A 16,283-nucleotide genomic window follows, 5' to 3' on the forward strand; every position below is an offset into this window, starting at 1 on the left:
CTCCCTTTTACCCACACCGTCTTCCTGGCTGACAGTCCCAGTCCCAGGGCAGGTCATGGCAAAATTTAATTATCTTTGATAAACTTTTGGCACAGTAACTCCGATAAAATTTCAAGCAGTTCGGTGCTCTGTATGGGAACGGCAAGGAAAAAATGAATTGTTGTATTGTCCTGTTTGATGTCACTGCCAGGGCAGGCTTGCCGAGCCACCTGCCTCTGCTTGCTCTCCTCCTAGGTCATGTCAGGGATGGGACAGGTTTTGGCACAAGGAGGTTTTCTGAGTAGGTGACCAACCAGAACAACTCACGAAGATCCAAACTAAAGCAGGACACTGTAAGGGGGAAAAAGTATTCTGGAAAGCAAAATGTTAACAGCTGGTAAGACGGCTGCTTTTGAGGAACTAGACTCCTAGATCAGACTAAACATTTTGTGTGACATTTTTTACCTTCAAAAAGCAACAAGTAGGGGAAGAGTACAGGATGGTAGACTTCCATGGTTCCTCACTGCTTGCATTTAAGACATACATTGAGAGCTTTTATACCAGAGACAAATTCCTTGTGTGACTAATCACACTTGTCCAACCAACTCCTCTTCTCTTCTCTTCTCTTCTCTTCTCTTCTCTTCTCTTCTCTTCTCTTCTCTTCTCTTCTCTTCTCTTCTCTTCTCTTCTCTTCCCTTCCCTTCCCTTCCCTTCCCTCCTCCCCTCCCCTCTCCTTTATTCTTATTCTTATACTTGTGATTAGGACATAGGAGATATTGGAAACACACACTGATTTGGGGAAAAGAGGCTTTGAAGCATGCAGGAGTGCAAATATCGCTTCTGCCTGCAGCTCTTTAAAGCAGCCGTATCTCTTCCTGAAATTGCACAGCAGCACATCCATCCTGAGCAAAGAAAGATGCAGCTGCTTTCAAGAGTGCTGGTATTCTTGTATACTCCGAAGCTATGGAATGGAATCGAAAGCATTGTACAGCCCTAGTTGAAGACAGCCAGCCAATATAGAATATAATATTATTATCCATGACTTTGTCTTGCTTCTGTTAAAATCAACAGTTGGCAGCCATCTTTAGATGTGATGGAAGAAGATCCCATGGTTTTACTACTTAAAAGTCCTTCCCTTAAACAATCCCAGTTGTTGACACCTCAAAAAAGGGGAGAACTGTCTCCCTCCCTATTTTCCCCACTGCACAGGCATCTCTCTACCTCTCCTTATTTGACGTTGTTGTAAGCCAGGGGTGGCAGCTTCCTCTGGGTGAGGACCACAAGTCATTCTCCTGAGCAGTTTAGATGATCGCTGAACAACTTCTGGAGACACAATGACTCATAATTTGCAAAATATTCCATTTTGGAGCAATCTGTTTTTTCCAGAAATGCTTGTTTTTTTTTCCCTCCTAGAATGTTCCATTTCTACCCCTGAACAGATGGATATGAGCATTTGGGGGGCTGGCTGGTATATTTCCGAGATGTCTGGAACAGAAAGTGGCGCATGGTGTTCCAGACACCTTCTTCTAACAGAAGAACTGCTTCTGCCCCATTCATCATGTTGCTTGTTCTTTGTCAAAGAACCAAAGCAGATTTCACAAATAAGGGCCTTGCTCTTTGCATCATCTTGTCCCAGCTAGACCTGAGATATGCCTCAAGTTGTGATATCCAAGGACTACAAGTAACTGCTAGTTTACAGAGGACTTTCCTCTCTTAGAAGGGTCAAGTCATTTTTCTTTTTCTTTTGGGATAATAATATCCTGCAGCTCCTTGTTCTCTTGACTGCTCACAAAATGCATTGATTTTGAAGAAGAAATTTTTTTCTTCCTCTTCTTCCACCTACATTTTAATGTTGCTTGTTGTTATTATCTCTTGTTATCTTATTATCTGTTGCTTATTATTATCTTTCCCAAAGCACCAGAAGACAAGACAAGAAGCAACGGATGGAAACTAATCAAGGAGAGAAGCACCCTAGAACTAAGGCGAAAATTCCTGTCAGAACAATTAACCGGTGGAACAACTTGAATGAATGAATGAATTCTTCATTGGCCAAGTGTGATTAGACACACAAGGAATTTGTCTTGGTGCATATGCTCTCAGTGTACATAAAAAGAAAATCTACAAAAGATACATTCACCAAGAATCATAAGGTTCAATACTTAATATAGTAATAGGATACAAACAGGCAATCAAATCATACTAGGAAACTGTCCATATAAATTGTAAGGATACAAGCAAGGAATTATTTGTTTAGCAGAGTGATGGCTTTCGGGGGGAAAACTGTCCTTGTGTCTAGTTGTTCTGTTGTGCAATGCTCTATAGCATCGTTTTGAGGGAAGGAGTTGAAACGGTTTATGTCCAGGGTGTGAGGGGTCCGTACATATTTTCACAGCCCTCTTTTTAACTCCTGCAGTGTATAGGTCCTCGATGGAAGGCAGGTTGGTAGCAATGGTTTTTTCTGCAGTCCTAGTTGCTCTCTAAAGTCTGTGTCTGTCCTGTTGGGTTGGCAGAGCCAAACCAGACAGTTATAGAGGTGCAGATGACAGACTCATCTATATAGAGCCTCCTGCTTGAGAAAGGGGTTGGACTAGAAGGCCTCCAAGGTCCCTTCCAACTCTGTTATGCTGATGAATAGCCACAGAACGTAATTCCATGGCTATTCCATGGAATTCCAGAGAGGCATCTTTTCAATCTCTCCACCCACAAACCAAATTCTAAATTGGAGACACGAGCAGACGGATCCATCTTCTTTATTCTTCCATTAGCAAGCCATCTATAATTCTGCCCCCATTTTATTGGATTGTTCCTGGCCAACCGCGGTTGACTATGCAAAGAATTTGGGATGCTGGCCTATCCCGGGCAGGCTGGAAAGGGTAAGGTTATCAGTTTATTCCTTCCCTTCCTTCGGTCGCAATCTCCTTCTTGCATCTTTATTAGAAGAGGGTCTACAAATGTCAAACATCCTTTGCAGAAATCGGAGCAGCCTTTCAAAGCTCAGCTGCATCTGGATAATGTAGGATCCCGTCAAGAAATGTTTATGGAACATGGACTGGGGTGGGGGGAGCGAGGTGGGGAGGGGGTAGGCAGCCGAGCTGGTGGAAATCAAAGCGTTTGACAAGAGCAAGAAGAAGATGGCAACCCAGACGCAGAGCGAGCCGAACTGTCCTGTCGCCCCTCCCCACTCCCCGCCCTGGGGAAACAGAACACCCGAACATAAGGACCTGTTTATTTTAAGTAAACTATAGGAATCAGGCTATGAGAAACGCATGTCAGAAATGAGAAGTTGGTTCGAATCCAAAGGTTTCCAAAAGATCTTCGGCGAACATGTCTGATTGAATCTGGCAATTGCTTCACCCCTCCCTCCTCCCCCTTGGATGCCCATTGGCTCGTATTGATCAAGAGAGCAGAAGTGAGATACAGTTTAATCCCTTCCAAATGTAAGGAGGATTATATTGACAAGCTGAGATGGGAACCCAGCAGGATGTAGTGATGGGGAGATCAAGGAACACATGAGGTTGAAATCTCAAGGGCGGTTCAGCCGCCCCCATGACTGGCTCTTGGGAATTCTCTACCCATGATGCTAGAGAGGTCCAGGACCTGCTACACATGTAATCCACGACTTACGACCATTCATTTAGTGTCTATTCAAAGTGAAAACAGCACTGAAAAAGGACAGTTTTTCACGTGACTTTTGCAGCATCCTCCTGGTCCTGTGGTCAACATTTGGATGCTTGGCAACTGATGTGTATTTATGATGGTGGCAGTGTCCCTGGGGTCATGAGATCACATTTTGTGACCTTCTGGCAAGCTAAGGCAACAGGGAAGACAGGTTCACTTAAGAAGTAACCAAATAACTTAAGTAGTAACCAATAAAAAAGATGTTGAGACTCTAGAAAGAGTGCAGAGAAGAGCAACCAGGATGATTAGGGGACTGGAGGCTAAAACATATGATGAACGGTTGCAGGAACTGGGAATGGCTAGCCTAGTGAAGAGAAGGACCAGGGGAGACAGGATAGCAGTCTTAGGTGATCTGCAAGGTCCCTTCCAACTCTGTTAATCTGTATGATTTAATATACGAGATTTAATTTCATGAACAAGAGTGATCTTTGCGCTTCCATTGACGTATAGGTGCAAACTCACCTTTTCAAATATGTACAAGAAAAGTTGGTGGCCCTCTTAGCTGTCCTTGGTTGATTGTGGAGAAGCCATGCAGAATCTGATCTGGCTTGTACTTGGGAAGAAGGTCATCAGGGGATTCCAGAAGTGGTTGGATAAACTGAAAAGCCAAAATTCATTGGGGTAGAAAGTAATGAGAAACTACTTCGTTGATGCCAAAAAAGACCACATGGACACAGCTATGAAATCACCAAGAGTCCATTTTGACTCAAGGAAGTCTTCATTTTTCCAGGAAGACCATCTAGATAAGGTCCTGGACCGTTGCTCTATGACAAGGAGCTCCTCATTTTGGGAATAGATACCTCTGATGGTGGTGATCCAGATCCAGTTGTGACCATCGTTCTGAATGGTAATTAACTCAAACTTCCTCCCATCACTTAGTCCTGGCTTCTCCTAGACTAGGAGTCTCCAAACTTAGTCCTGGCTTCTCCTAGACTAGGAGTCTCCAAACTTGGGAACTTTTAAGAGTTATGGACTTCAACTCCCAGAATTCCCCAACCAGTATGCTTGGCTCAGGAATTCTGGGAGTTGAAATCCACAAGTCTTAAATTTGCCAAGTTTGGAGGCCCTTGTTCTCAACCCGGAGGGTTCTAACAGTCTTTCTGCTTCATGTGGGACATTTGCTGAACAACAAATTCCCAGTTCCAATAGATTCCTGAGCTCTAAGCTTTAGCAGGACTTCTGATTTTCCTCCCCAGGGTTCACTTTTATTGTGAAAGGCCAGTGGAAAAACCCAATAGCCCGCCTCAATTCCATCTTTGGTTTCCAAGGCCCCCCTCTTATGAGAAAACAGTTCATTGGATCTCGGTTTGGCAGCCTTCAAGATATTTGTAAATCAGCCTGGTGTCTTTCTGTTGTCCGTGCTTGTTTCTTCTCCTCTTTTGGAGGAGAATGTACCCAAATTCTTCAGACTTTTCTCATAGGTCACGCATTCCAAACCCTTTGTCATTTTGCCTTGTCCCCTCTCCAACTCCTCTCTGTTCTTCTTAAAAGGCATGTTGGGGAGGGAGAGAATTGCAATAAACACTGTTACTGAAAGACCTTTTTTAAAAAAAATCCTGTGAAGAAGATACGTCAACTCATGGAACTAGAAAAATGCATTTGTCTAGTCTGGTGAGCCCTCTAAAGGCCTTAGTGTTACCACGGGACCAAGCGCATGAGTGAGGATGGCCCTGGAAGTCGCTTTAATTGTGGATCTCATGAATAATTATGGATCTCATGGTCAGTGCCTGGAATGCCCTACCTGCCTCTGTTGTTACAGCCTCAACCCCTCATAGCATCAACCTTAACCTGTCTACCATGGACCTTACCCCATTCCTAAGTGGTACTTAAAGGGGACATGCATAAGCACACTACCGTGCCTACCGTCCCTGTCTTACAGTCCCCATTTATCTGTGTTTACTCCCTTGTCCTTGTTTATGTTCACGCTTGTACTTGTTATCTTGTACATGTTTGACAAACAAACGAACAAACAAATAAATGTAGCAAATCTGTCCATCACCCAGGAAGACAGAAGGAGTTTGCAACCTAATCTAGACAGATTGGAAGTACAACTTCTTGGTCTTTGATCACAGTTCAGACTGGGTTGGATTTGAGGAGTGGATTGAGAAGAAGAAGGTCTTCTTCAACGGGGAAAAAAGCATTTAGGGAGTAAAAAATAGGGCACGTGTATAGGAGTCATATCTTGGAAACACCACACTGAAGAAATTCTTGACCACAAGCTGAACTTGAATCAGCAGTGTGAGACAGCTGGTAGATGTAGGAGAAGGAATGACAAAACATGGGGACAAAGTGAAAAGAGGGACCAGCCTAGAATCCCTACTGATCACAAAGGAACTAAGTCCAACCTCCTTCGAGTATTGTACCATTGACTGTTTTCTAATTCTAACCAGGTGCTGACCATTAGTTGAGAAGATTCCTGCACATAGGCTGTTTAGCAATAAATCAGTTCAACTGAACCTTCATGTGTGGGCCTGGTCCTAGTCTCCTCTTGCCAGTGGAGGAGCTAATGCTAATTCTGACCAGCATCTGAAGATATACTTCCTCCTAAGTGAACTGAAGTTTTTTGGATGAGAAGCTAAATGTTTTTAGGAAAAAAAAAACACCGATAAAGTCCAGTTGCCTTTGGGACAACCATGACCTGGATGATTGAGAACCTCCATAGTCAGAAGACATATTGTTTCACAGACTGTTAAGCAGAGGCTGAAGGGCCAACTCTCGTGGAAGGTTTAACTGCTTCTCCTGCACCTTGGAGAAGGATGGACGGGATCATCCTTTCTAGCTTCACAGTTCTGCAATTCTAGCAGCCCAGGAATGAAACCTCACCCGGGACATCCCTACCTGCTGGAAGTGGGCGTGGGGCAGAGGCCATTCAAAGTCTAGACTGACCATAAAAATATAGAGGCCCTTAGAATCCCATGAAAAGTATTGCGTGAACAAGTCCGCTGGGCTCAATACTTCAACTGGTTTGACTTTGTGCTAAAGCACCTCCCAGGGGAGAGGAACATTCTGGCTGATGCCCTCTCCTGCATGCCCCAGTACAAGTGTGAATGAGAGGAGGTAGTAGTTAGCATTTAGGGAGTGAAAAATAGGGCACACATATAGGAGTCATATCTTGGAAACACCACACTGAAGAAATTGAGTAGTAGCTACTCAAATAGCTGCCTATGTGACCACCAAATGACAATGCTGTGACTGGCAAGACCAACCTGCAAGCGATCTAACCACGAAGCTCAAAAGTGAACTGCTAGCAGACCCCTGGTTCTGAGACAATCAACACATCTTGGCTAAAAGAGGGATGATCTAGCACGGAAGGGGACAAAACTCTACATCTCCAGAACCCCAATGCACCCTAATCCTCCAGAGAAACCACGATGCCAAACTGGCAGGCCACTTCAGGTTTTGAAAGACTGTCTAGGTTCATGAGAACCATGTAGATTTGCCCACTAGTGTCTGTGTTGACTTTAGCGAAAAGGAGACATTTGCATGAACAGCTGTCAACCTGGAAGCTTCTACATGAGCCAGAACTGTCTGTAGATGTTCACCAAACATGTAAGTGGCGAGAGAGTGACTATTAACACATGTAGCATTGGAGCTGAGCTTTGTAGTGTTTGCCCGCTCTGTATTTGTTCATTTCGGTGATTGACACCAACCACTGGAAGAATAGTTGGTTTCGAGGGTTGCTGTCAGACGGTTGACCCAGATCCTGGAACGGGATTGCTTAATTTGAACAGCTCTATTTAGCTCCAGCTATGATTTAGGGTGCAATTACATGTTCAAGCTATTGTTTTTTCTTTATAAATCAAACACTCTGCTTTTCATCAGTGGGAAATAATGCCTAAACAATGATAACCCTTCAAATGCCTGGCGATTTGGAATTCTCCCTTAAGGACCAGTCCATGTTTTAAGAACTCTTGATCCTGTCACCCTCTTCAATTGAGCAGAAAAACAGAGTTGGAGGAAGGAACTTCAGAGGTTTTTTACTCCAACTCCCTGCTCAAACAGGAAGCCCTATAACATTTCAGACAAATGGTTCTCCAGTGTCTTCTTAAAAGCTTCCAGTGGTTGGAGCACCCACAAATTCTAAAGAAAGCCATTCCACTGATCAATTGTTCTCACTGTCAGGAAATTTCTCCCTCCTTCTAGATTGCTTCTAATATACCGCTTCATAGTGCTTTACAACTTTCTCAGCCTATTTGCCCCCAACAAACTGGATCCTCATTGTACCGACCTCGGAAGGATGGAAGGCTGAGTCAACCTTGAGCTGGCCAGGATCGAACTGCTGGCAGGGGGCAGAGTTTGCCTGCAACACAGCATTCTACCTACTGCACCACCATGGCTCTTCATTTATTTGTTTTGTGTTATAGTCTTCATGGGGTTGGCCAACCTGCACACCAGCCTTTCATGAGAAATTAGAGAAGAATTTCAATAAATATATAACCATCGTTAGCAGCAGCAGGCAAAAAGGCTTAAAATATCCTGTTTTCCTGTTCTTTTTTCTTCTTCTTCTGCAATTGCTAAAAGTTAGAGAACGGCCTTGGTTGATTCTTTTTCTAAAGTTTGTATCTTTACGGAATCTTTTTAGGGTATTCAGATTTGTACCCTTGCATATTGGTCCTGCTGTTTTTGATTTCTTGTACCTCTGACACTTTTGTGTCCTCGGCGGATTAATTGAGTCATGGATTTTCCTCTGAAACATGTCAATTAATCCACCAAACAACCAGGGTGGAGCTGGGGACTGCTTGCAAAACAGGCAGAACATAAATAAAGGCAGCCTGATGATGTTTATAGCCATTTAATCGCACTCAGCATTAGTTAAATAAACATTTAATTGGATGCCATTTTAAAAGCCGTCTCTGCTGCCTGAACATTATCTCTCTGTTTTCACAATCGCTGGCCAAAGTCCTGGAAGGAAAAGAAGACACTCCAAAAGCTCTTTTTAAAGGAAAGGAAGAGAGCCAGGGTTTATTCTTTCATTAGGTTTACATTCTTTCATTAGGTTTATATCCTGCTTTTCTTCCAGGGGGAATGAGGTGTGTAGTGTAGAACTGAGAGGGTCTCGGGCCTTTGATCCAAAAATGGAGATAGTGATTATAGTGTTGTGGTGAAAGCTTTACTGGGTCCTTAGGCAGATAAAACTCAGGGAATGTCAAGTGCAAAAAATCAGGAGTCAGGACAGAGTTCAGGAAACACTGTGAGTTCATTCCCTACAACCTACACACAGAATCTGATCTACTAACTGTCAAGGTGAATTGGCACCAGGCAATGTTGGGATTCAATTTTTTTTTACTGCCGGTTCTGTGGGCATGGCTTGGTGGGCATGGCAGGGGAAGGTTACTGCAAAATCCCCATTCCCTCCCCACCCCACTAACCTGCTTTCCAGCTCCGTTCTCCTGTGCAGGACAACAGAAGAAGACCCAGCCAATCAGCTGGTACTCAGGAGGTGGAGAAGAGATGGGGGCGGGGCCAGTCAGAGGTGGTATTTGCCAGTTCTCCAAACTACTCAACATTTCTGCTACCGGTTCTCCAGAACTGGTCAGAACCTGATGAATACCATCTCTGGCACCAGGTAAATCTCAATGCACTTCAAGAAGTGGGAGATGGCTGGACTTAGGTCTCTTTTGGAGGTGTGGTGACTCCAAGTTGATGATGTGCTTGACCCCTTGGACTCAGCTTGGTGATTTCCTACAGGTAGCTTTCATCATGCCATCACAGCCGTAAGCTTGACTTTTGCATCCATACTCTGTGGACACTCCAACAAAGGTCTTTCTTCCTTACAAAGACCATATAAGGTAGGTTGGGAGGACCTAATTGGCCTAAAGTCTTCTAGTGAGCTTCTGTAGGTGAGCATATCCCAATGGTGTTTTCTCAAGAGGCAACTGGGCTTTCTTGTTTTTCTTTGAAGACGTTTCGCTTCCCATCCAAGAAGTTTCTTCAGCTCAGAGCTTTTTCAGAGAAGCGAAATGTCTTCAAAGAAAAACAAGAAAGTCCAGTTGTCTCTTGAAAAAAGCACTTTGGGGACAACCATCATCTGGATGGCTGAGAATCTCCATAGACATGAAGGTGAACATAGACTTTAGCTTTCCCTGGATCTAGTATGGAGGTCCTCAGCTTCTGTATCACACGGATGGTTTCACATCAAAGACTTTTTACTCCTTAGTCTATTTTGGGCTACTTTTCTCACATCTTCTAATCCAGGCATGTCCCAGTTCTGAAGAATCTTCTTGGATGAGAAGCAAAACATTTTCAAAGGAAAAAAAAAACCAAGAAAGTCCAGTTCCTTTTGAAAAAAAAGCACCTTTGGCACATCTTAGAAGGATCAAAACTAGATCTTCCCCTCAACCAAGGCCATGAGAAGGAACCCATCTACATTCCACCAAGGAGATTCATGCTAATTTTATCTCACATCAACGCAATGCAAATGACATTGATTTATGGATCATTTTAACCCTGGTTGTTTAGGGATTTTCCCTTGGCTGAAAGGTAGGATAAACATGGCTTGAAAGAAAGAATCTGACAGAGATCGTGTCACGGAGCATTCCAAGTTCTTGAAAAAATGCTAGAAGTTGACCAAAACTGGCATGCTATTGAGGAAAACGCCAAGTTGGAATTTCTTTGTGTCATAACAATTTTCTATCAGCTCCACCGACAATCCCAGTCAGAGGTTGAACCTGTCAACATTGGAAGTGAGAGTTCTACCTAGCAGTCTTTCTGCCAAGGGTCAATCTGGGACCGATCCTTTGAGTCTGTTTCTTCTGGTATTTTGTCACTTCCAATTTATGTTCTTGCGGATCAAAGAGTTTTTCTCTCCCTTCCCAGGAGAGATTAAGGAGGAATCTTACCTATTCCCTGCAAACTCAGGGAACAGAATGCAGGTTCACCCCCCCACCCCAAGTTAGCTTTTAGTAACAAGCAAATCTCCCCATTTTTCAATGTCATATTGATTCACCACAAAACAATCTGTCAAACGGTTTTCTCTCCATGTTGCTTTTGGTCTGCTCTGTTTACTCACCCTTGGCCTGGTCCAGATGTTCTTGTTTTATGGTCATCACATCAGTCTCAGTGAATTTTCCTTCTTTCCTTGGAAGACACCCCCCCCCTCCTCCAGAGGTACAGTATATTTGCATATACTAAATGAGTCTGTTTATGTACAGATCGGAGTTGAACATATGTCTGCGTTTAGCAGCCACGGCTGAGCTTGTAAAAAAAGAAAAAGAAATCTAATTGGATGACACCCCAACTGCGTGTTGACTGATTAAAAACTGATCTGTGGCTACCCCTTAAACCTTAGTGGGAACAAGCATGATTTGGCGAATTAGTTTGCCGCTGTTTACATGTGAATAATCCAATTAGGAAAAGAGCAAAGGAATAAGCAACGCCATGTATCCAGTTTCTGATGGTTGAAGAGTAGAGATTGTGGGTTCTTAGGGCTTCCTTAAAGTTGTCTGATCAGGAGTCTCAGGAAATTAAATCCTCTTTCCTTGACACATTGGTTTCTATATATCAGTCTGCTAAAAGCACTGGTTTTTTAAAAAATATCTGCTGACAAAATAGAACAAAGAGGCAATAGATTTTCTTCAAATTTTCTCTTTTTGCATTTTCTATAGCTATTTTTGTGTTTCCTTAATGGTAAATTTGGTCAGAGAGAGAAATAGAGAGAAATAGAGGGTGGGAGAGAGAGAGAGAGGGAGAGAGAATAAACAATGCATCTGGATTTTATATAGCTGCTCAGAGTCTGGGTGGCCGTAATAAAATAAATGAAAGCAATTCATTAACAAAAACATTTTTAAAAAACATAAGAAAGGTATAAAGATAAAAAGGAAATAAAAATCTTACAATAAAATAAAACTAGAGGTAGAAGAGGGTTGGTCATAAGGTGTTTCTATGGATCCCAAGCCAATTGCTGCTATCAAGGATTTATGATTTTAAAATAATCTGGGAATGCATTGGGGAGCCGTACAAGTAGTCCTTGTGTTACGGTCATTAATTTCAAATGGTTGCTAAATGAATAGGGTTCCCCACACCCAAATTGATGACTACCTGCATAAAACTGGCTTAAACCTTCATTCCATTACATAACTCACTTAACTTTCCTTCTGCCCATGTGGCCATTCATCAAGGTAAGTTGAGGTCCATTTTCCATTAGGTAAAGTGCTATCAATGCTTATTTGAGTTCAGTCTAAAATTACATTTTTTTTTATAACTGCAACCTAGGAAATCTTGCATTTTGTGAAAGTTTGCAAGCTTATCTGGAGGTGAATAACCAGAGCTTTCCAATTATATGTACTACCCTTTCCAAAGCCTTGCATGACCTGTTAAGATCCCTCTAAAAGTTGTTATAGAATCATAATTTTTTAACTTGACAGAAGAAGAACTCTGCAAAATGTGTGGGGCGTATCTGTAATTTAATTTAGTTTAATTCATTTCATTTGAATCCAATTTACATCTACTGTAATTGCAAGGGAAAAAAAATTGTCCTGTGGATTTTCCGCTCCTTCTTAAACAATTTCTTGCTGCAAAATTTGGGATTATGGTCTACTTTATTGGCTGCATGCCAAATTGGTTTGCCAAGTAAACTCTGATGTTTATTAATGTTATTATTTTGCAATGCTTCTCTGTGGAGAGTGATTAAAGGTTTAAGAACAGAAAGTCCATTTTGTTTCAAAGGCCGCTGATTTTATTATTGAAAAAGTCTTGACTTCCCGTATTTAATGCAAATGGATGCTTTTTTTTAAAAAAAATACTGTTATTGTATCATTGTGAAACAGATCAGTGATCCATCTTTATCAAACATTTTTCTCTCTTGGGACCTTTTGCAATTTTTAAATATTATGAAGGATTTCAAAAGAGCAACTTGTATTTATCAATATTTACCATGTCTCAGATCCAAATGGATGCATTCATAGAATGTTTATTCATTAAACTGTATGAAAAATAATATGAAACCCATTAGATAGTAACATACAAATATTTTTCACGAAAAAAAAAACTATAAAAAAATAAAAAGAATGAGATGAGCGATGTAGTTTAAACTTTTTGCAAATGTCTTCAATATCTGACAAAGGATTTTGACTGACCTAAACTATTAAAGCTGAAAAAAGAATGATTTCAATATTATGATTTGAAGAGTCAGTCTCAATGAGTAGAATGGCATCTTTAAGCATGTTATAAACAGTAACCCTCAAACCCTTACATCTGACGTTTGTCCTATCTGGCACAAAGCAAGTGGTGAAATCTTCAAGTTTGATCTAATTCCGTGACAAATGCGTAAGTTTAGACCGAAGTTGAAGACGTTGAGGCTGGTCAAACTCCAAACATATGGTTTCAGCTTGGTTCCATTTTACTAGATACCTGACAATCATTAATCAAAACAAGGAGGTCTTTCTTGGGAAGTGGAAACAGCATTAGACCAGGTTCTCACAAAATCTTTCTTCCTTATAAATCTATAAACCACAATGGCCGCATTCAAACAAATGATACCAATGGTATGGTGTATTGTGTAGTTCCAGCCACTCCCGATTTCTTTTAGGTTGTTGTGAGAATAAAACAAAGGAACTTTGGGAGAAAAGAGTACAATGAATAAAATCAGGAAGGGCAGACTATGCAAGTCTCTTGATTGATTAATTTAGTTGTATATACTAGATCAATAACACATAAAGAGAAAAGAATCACATTGATAAATGAAAAATAATGAGGGTACGCCACCTTGTTTGGTAGCTAGTAGAGAGGCTATAGCTGATGGCAGGTTATGAGGCTTGGAAGCATTCAGTATTTTGTCTTTGGAGACACAGGTGGCAAATCCCTTCCTTCCTTCCTTCTTTCCTTCCTTCTTTCCTTCCTTCTTTCCTTCCTTCCTTCCTTCCTTCCTTCCTTCCTTCCTTCCTTCCTTCCTCACAAAATCCCTTCCTTCCTTCCTCCCTCTCTCCCTCCCCCTTGTTTCCTATTTCTAAACCAACCATCTTCCGCAGACACGTAGCTTGCTAGTTGACAGCTTTGTGGGACTTGTGAACCCAGCCAGTGTGGCTCGTTTATGGCTAAACATGTCTGAACCCAAGCAGTTGTTAACTGAGAAAAAAGTAATGAACTGGACCACAGATAAACACACGGTGAGAATGTACATTGAACAGTTAGAATTCATGAAGGACATGAACTTCCTTGAACGTGGATGCTCAGGCCAGGAATTTGATTTCATTACCTGAACTGGCTTGTCATAGCATTCTCAAAAAGAAAGACTTCAAATCCTTCCCAACACTCGTTTTGTTTTGTTCCCAGACAGAGCGAGGGAGTCTTTAAATTGCTATTCTAGGATGAATGGAAGTCAGAAAGATTTAAACATCACAGTCCCGGTCTATTCTCCTCCTTCACCCTGAGGTTTTTCTTAGAGGTTATTATTACAATTCGTTTTATCTTGATTGCTTTATCTGAAACTGACTCGTTCCCTCCATCTCTGACTAACCCTGTTGAATCTCTCTCCAATGCCACTTCTGACAAGTTTAACTATCCTTGCAAGAACAATTGTGGGCATTTTGTTTTTTCAAAGCGTGCCTTAATAAAATTAAGTCAAGTCATTGGAGCCCGGATAAAACTATTTTGGAGGCCACATCCAGCCTGCAGGCCATTAGTGGGCCACCTCTGATTAAAACAATACTTTGGAGGGTGAAATTCTCAGTTGTCTTAAACAGCACAAAGTGATTTACTTATTAATTCATTCATAAATTGCTGCATTGCTTTAGGGAAGGAGGGATTTCATTCAGCAAGAACAGCAAGTCTGGGTGGAACTTCTATTGAACCAATCTGGAGGCCATCTGGATTCTTTTTGACACTTTGGATCACGTAAACGAGGGAAAAGGACGTCCCCTACTCATGAAATTATTTCAAATATTTATCCAGCCACCATCTTCTGACCAAGTCTGGAGAGAGTTAGATAAGGGTCAACGGCACTCAAGGAGAATTGAACTTCGTTTGCTTGGGGCTATGTAGGGATTCTAGGCTGATCCCTCTTTTAACTCTGTCCCCAGGTTTTGCCATTTCTTTTCGCACAGACTTATTAGAAATTAGACTTATGGACTCAAAGTCCAGGAGATTTAGACTTAGGGTTTTATTTTTTAAAAAGTTTTTTAGGTTCTTCAGAGCAGTCTTCTTTAATCTGCTGTCCTTCAACTAACACTGGAATTCAACTCACAGGATTTCTATCTATTGCGACCGTGGAATTTTTAGATTTGGCTATAAGCTTTGGTTTGTTCTTCTTTCCGACCCTTTCTCCCCTTCCCTTGATGGTTTTTGATCGATCATAAAAAACCCCAACAACCTGGTGAATGTCCTTCCTTCTTTGTTGCATTGGACTTTTGTGATTAGGCTCAATTTGTGCAACAGATTAACTCCTCTTGTACATCGTGGGGGGAAAGTTTCTTTTCATTTTTTTTCCCTAAGAATGCGTTAATGAATACCATCGGTGATGTGATTTTGGGGGCCATCTGCAGAAACGTGTGGCTTGACAGATGCTAAAAGAAACCAGCTGGAGTCTCCTGCTTCCTGATCCGAGGCATTCTCTGATGTTCACTTACCTCCACCCCGGTTCAGTTTTCCAATCCCCTTATCCCTTGCCACCTCCTGCCTTCTCTCCTAGTACGACACCTCTGGCTGTTGAAACAAGCCCTCCTCGGGGTTGACTTCAGGCCCATGCGTTGGTGTCTGTCTTATTTATTTATTTTTGTTTTGTTTTGCAAAGGACTGTACAGGACGATCTGTCCTCGCTAAGGAGGATCTGTCCTCATTTTTTTAAGTGAATAACAGAATGATAGCGTTGGAAGGGAACCCATGGTGGGATTCAAATGGTTTTTACTACTAGTTTGGTGGGCATGGCTTGGTGGGAGTGGCATGGCTTGGTAGGTGTGGCTTGGTGGGCACGGCAGGGAAAGGATACTGTAAAATCTCCATTCCCTTCCTACTCCAGGGGGAAGGTTACTGCAAAATCCAATTCCCTCCCCATCCCACTAACCTGCTTTCCAGCTCCGTTCTCCTGTGCAGGGCAACCAAAGAAGACCCAGCCAATCAGTTGGGACTCAATGGGAGGCGGAGCATAGATGGGGGTGGGGCCAGTCAGAGGTGGGATTTGCCGTTTCTCCAAACTACTCAAAATTTCTGCTACTGGTTCTCCAGAACCGGTCAGAATCTGCTGATTACCACCTCTGGAAGGGACCTGGGAGATCTTCTAGTCCAACCCCCTGCACAAGCAGAAGATCCTACATCACTACCACCTCCTCCTCCTCCTCCTCTCTCTTTCTACTCCTCCTGCTCTTCCTCCTCCTGCTCCCCTCCTCCCTCTTCTCCCCTCCTGCCCCTCCTCTTCCTTCTCCATATTTGTTGGGAGGAATTCTGGGAGTTGAAGTCCATACATCTTAAAGCTGACAAGGTTGAGAAATACCGTTCTGGAGGTTTCACACACACTTCCCACCTCAAATGTTGTTGGAACCAGCCGCACTCCCACTGACTTATTAAGCCCAGTGTGGCACGGAGGGAACTGAACCAAAAATAATATTTAGCGACTGGCGAGGAGGAAGGCAGAAAAACCCATGATATAAAGTTTCTTGGAACTGAATTAAAAAAGAAAGCAAGCAAGAAAGAAACAG

This window comes from Pseudonaja textilis, chromosome 14 (assembly GCF_049901715.1).
Source record: "Pseudonaja textilis isolate UNSWEBS1 chromosome 14, rPseTex1.2, whole genome shotgun sequence".
NCBI lineage: Eukaryota > Metazoa > Chordata > Lepidosauria > Squamata > Elapidae > Pseudonaja > Pseudonaja textilis.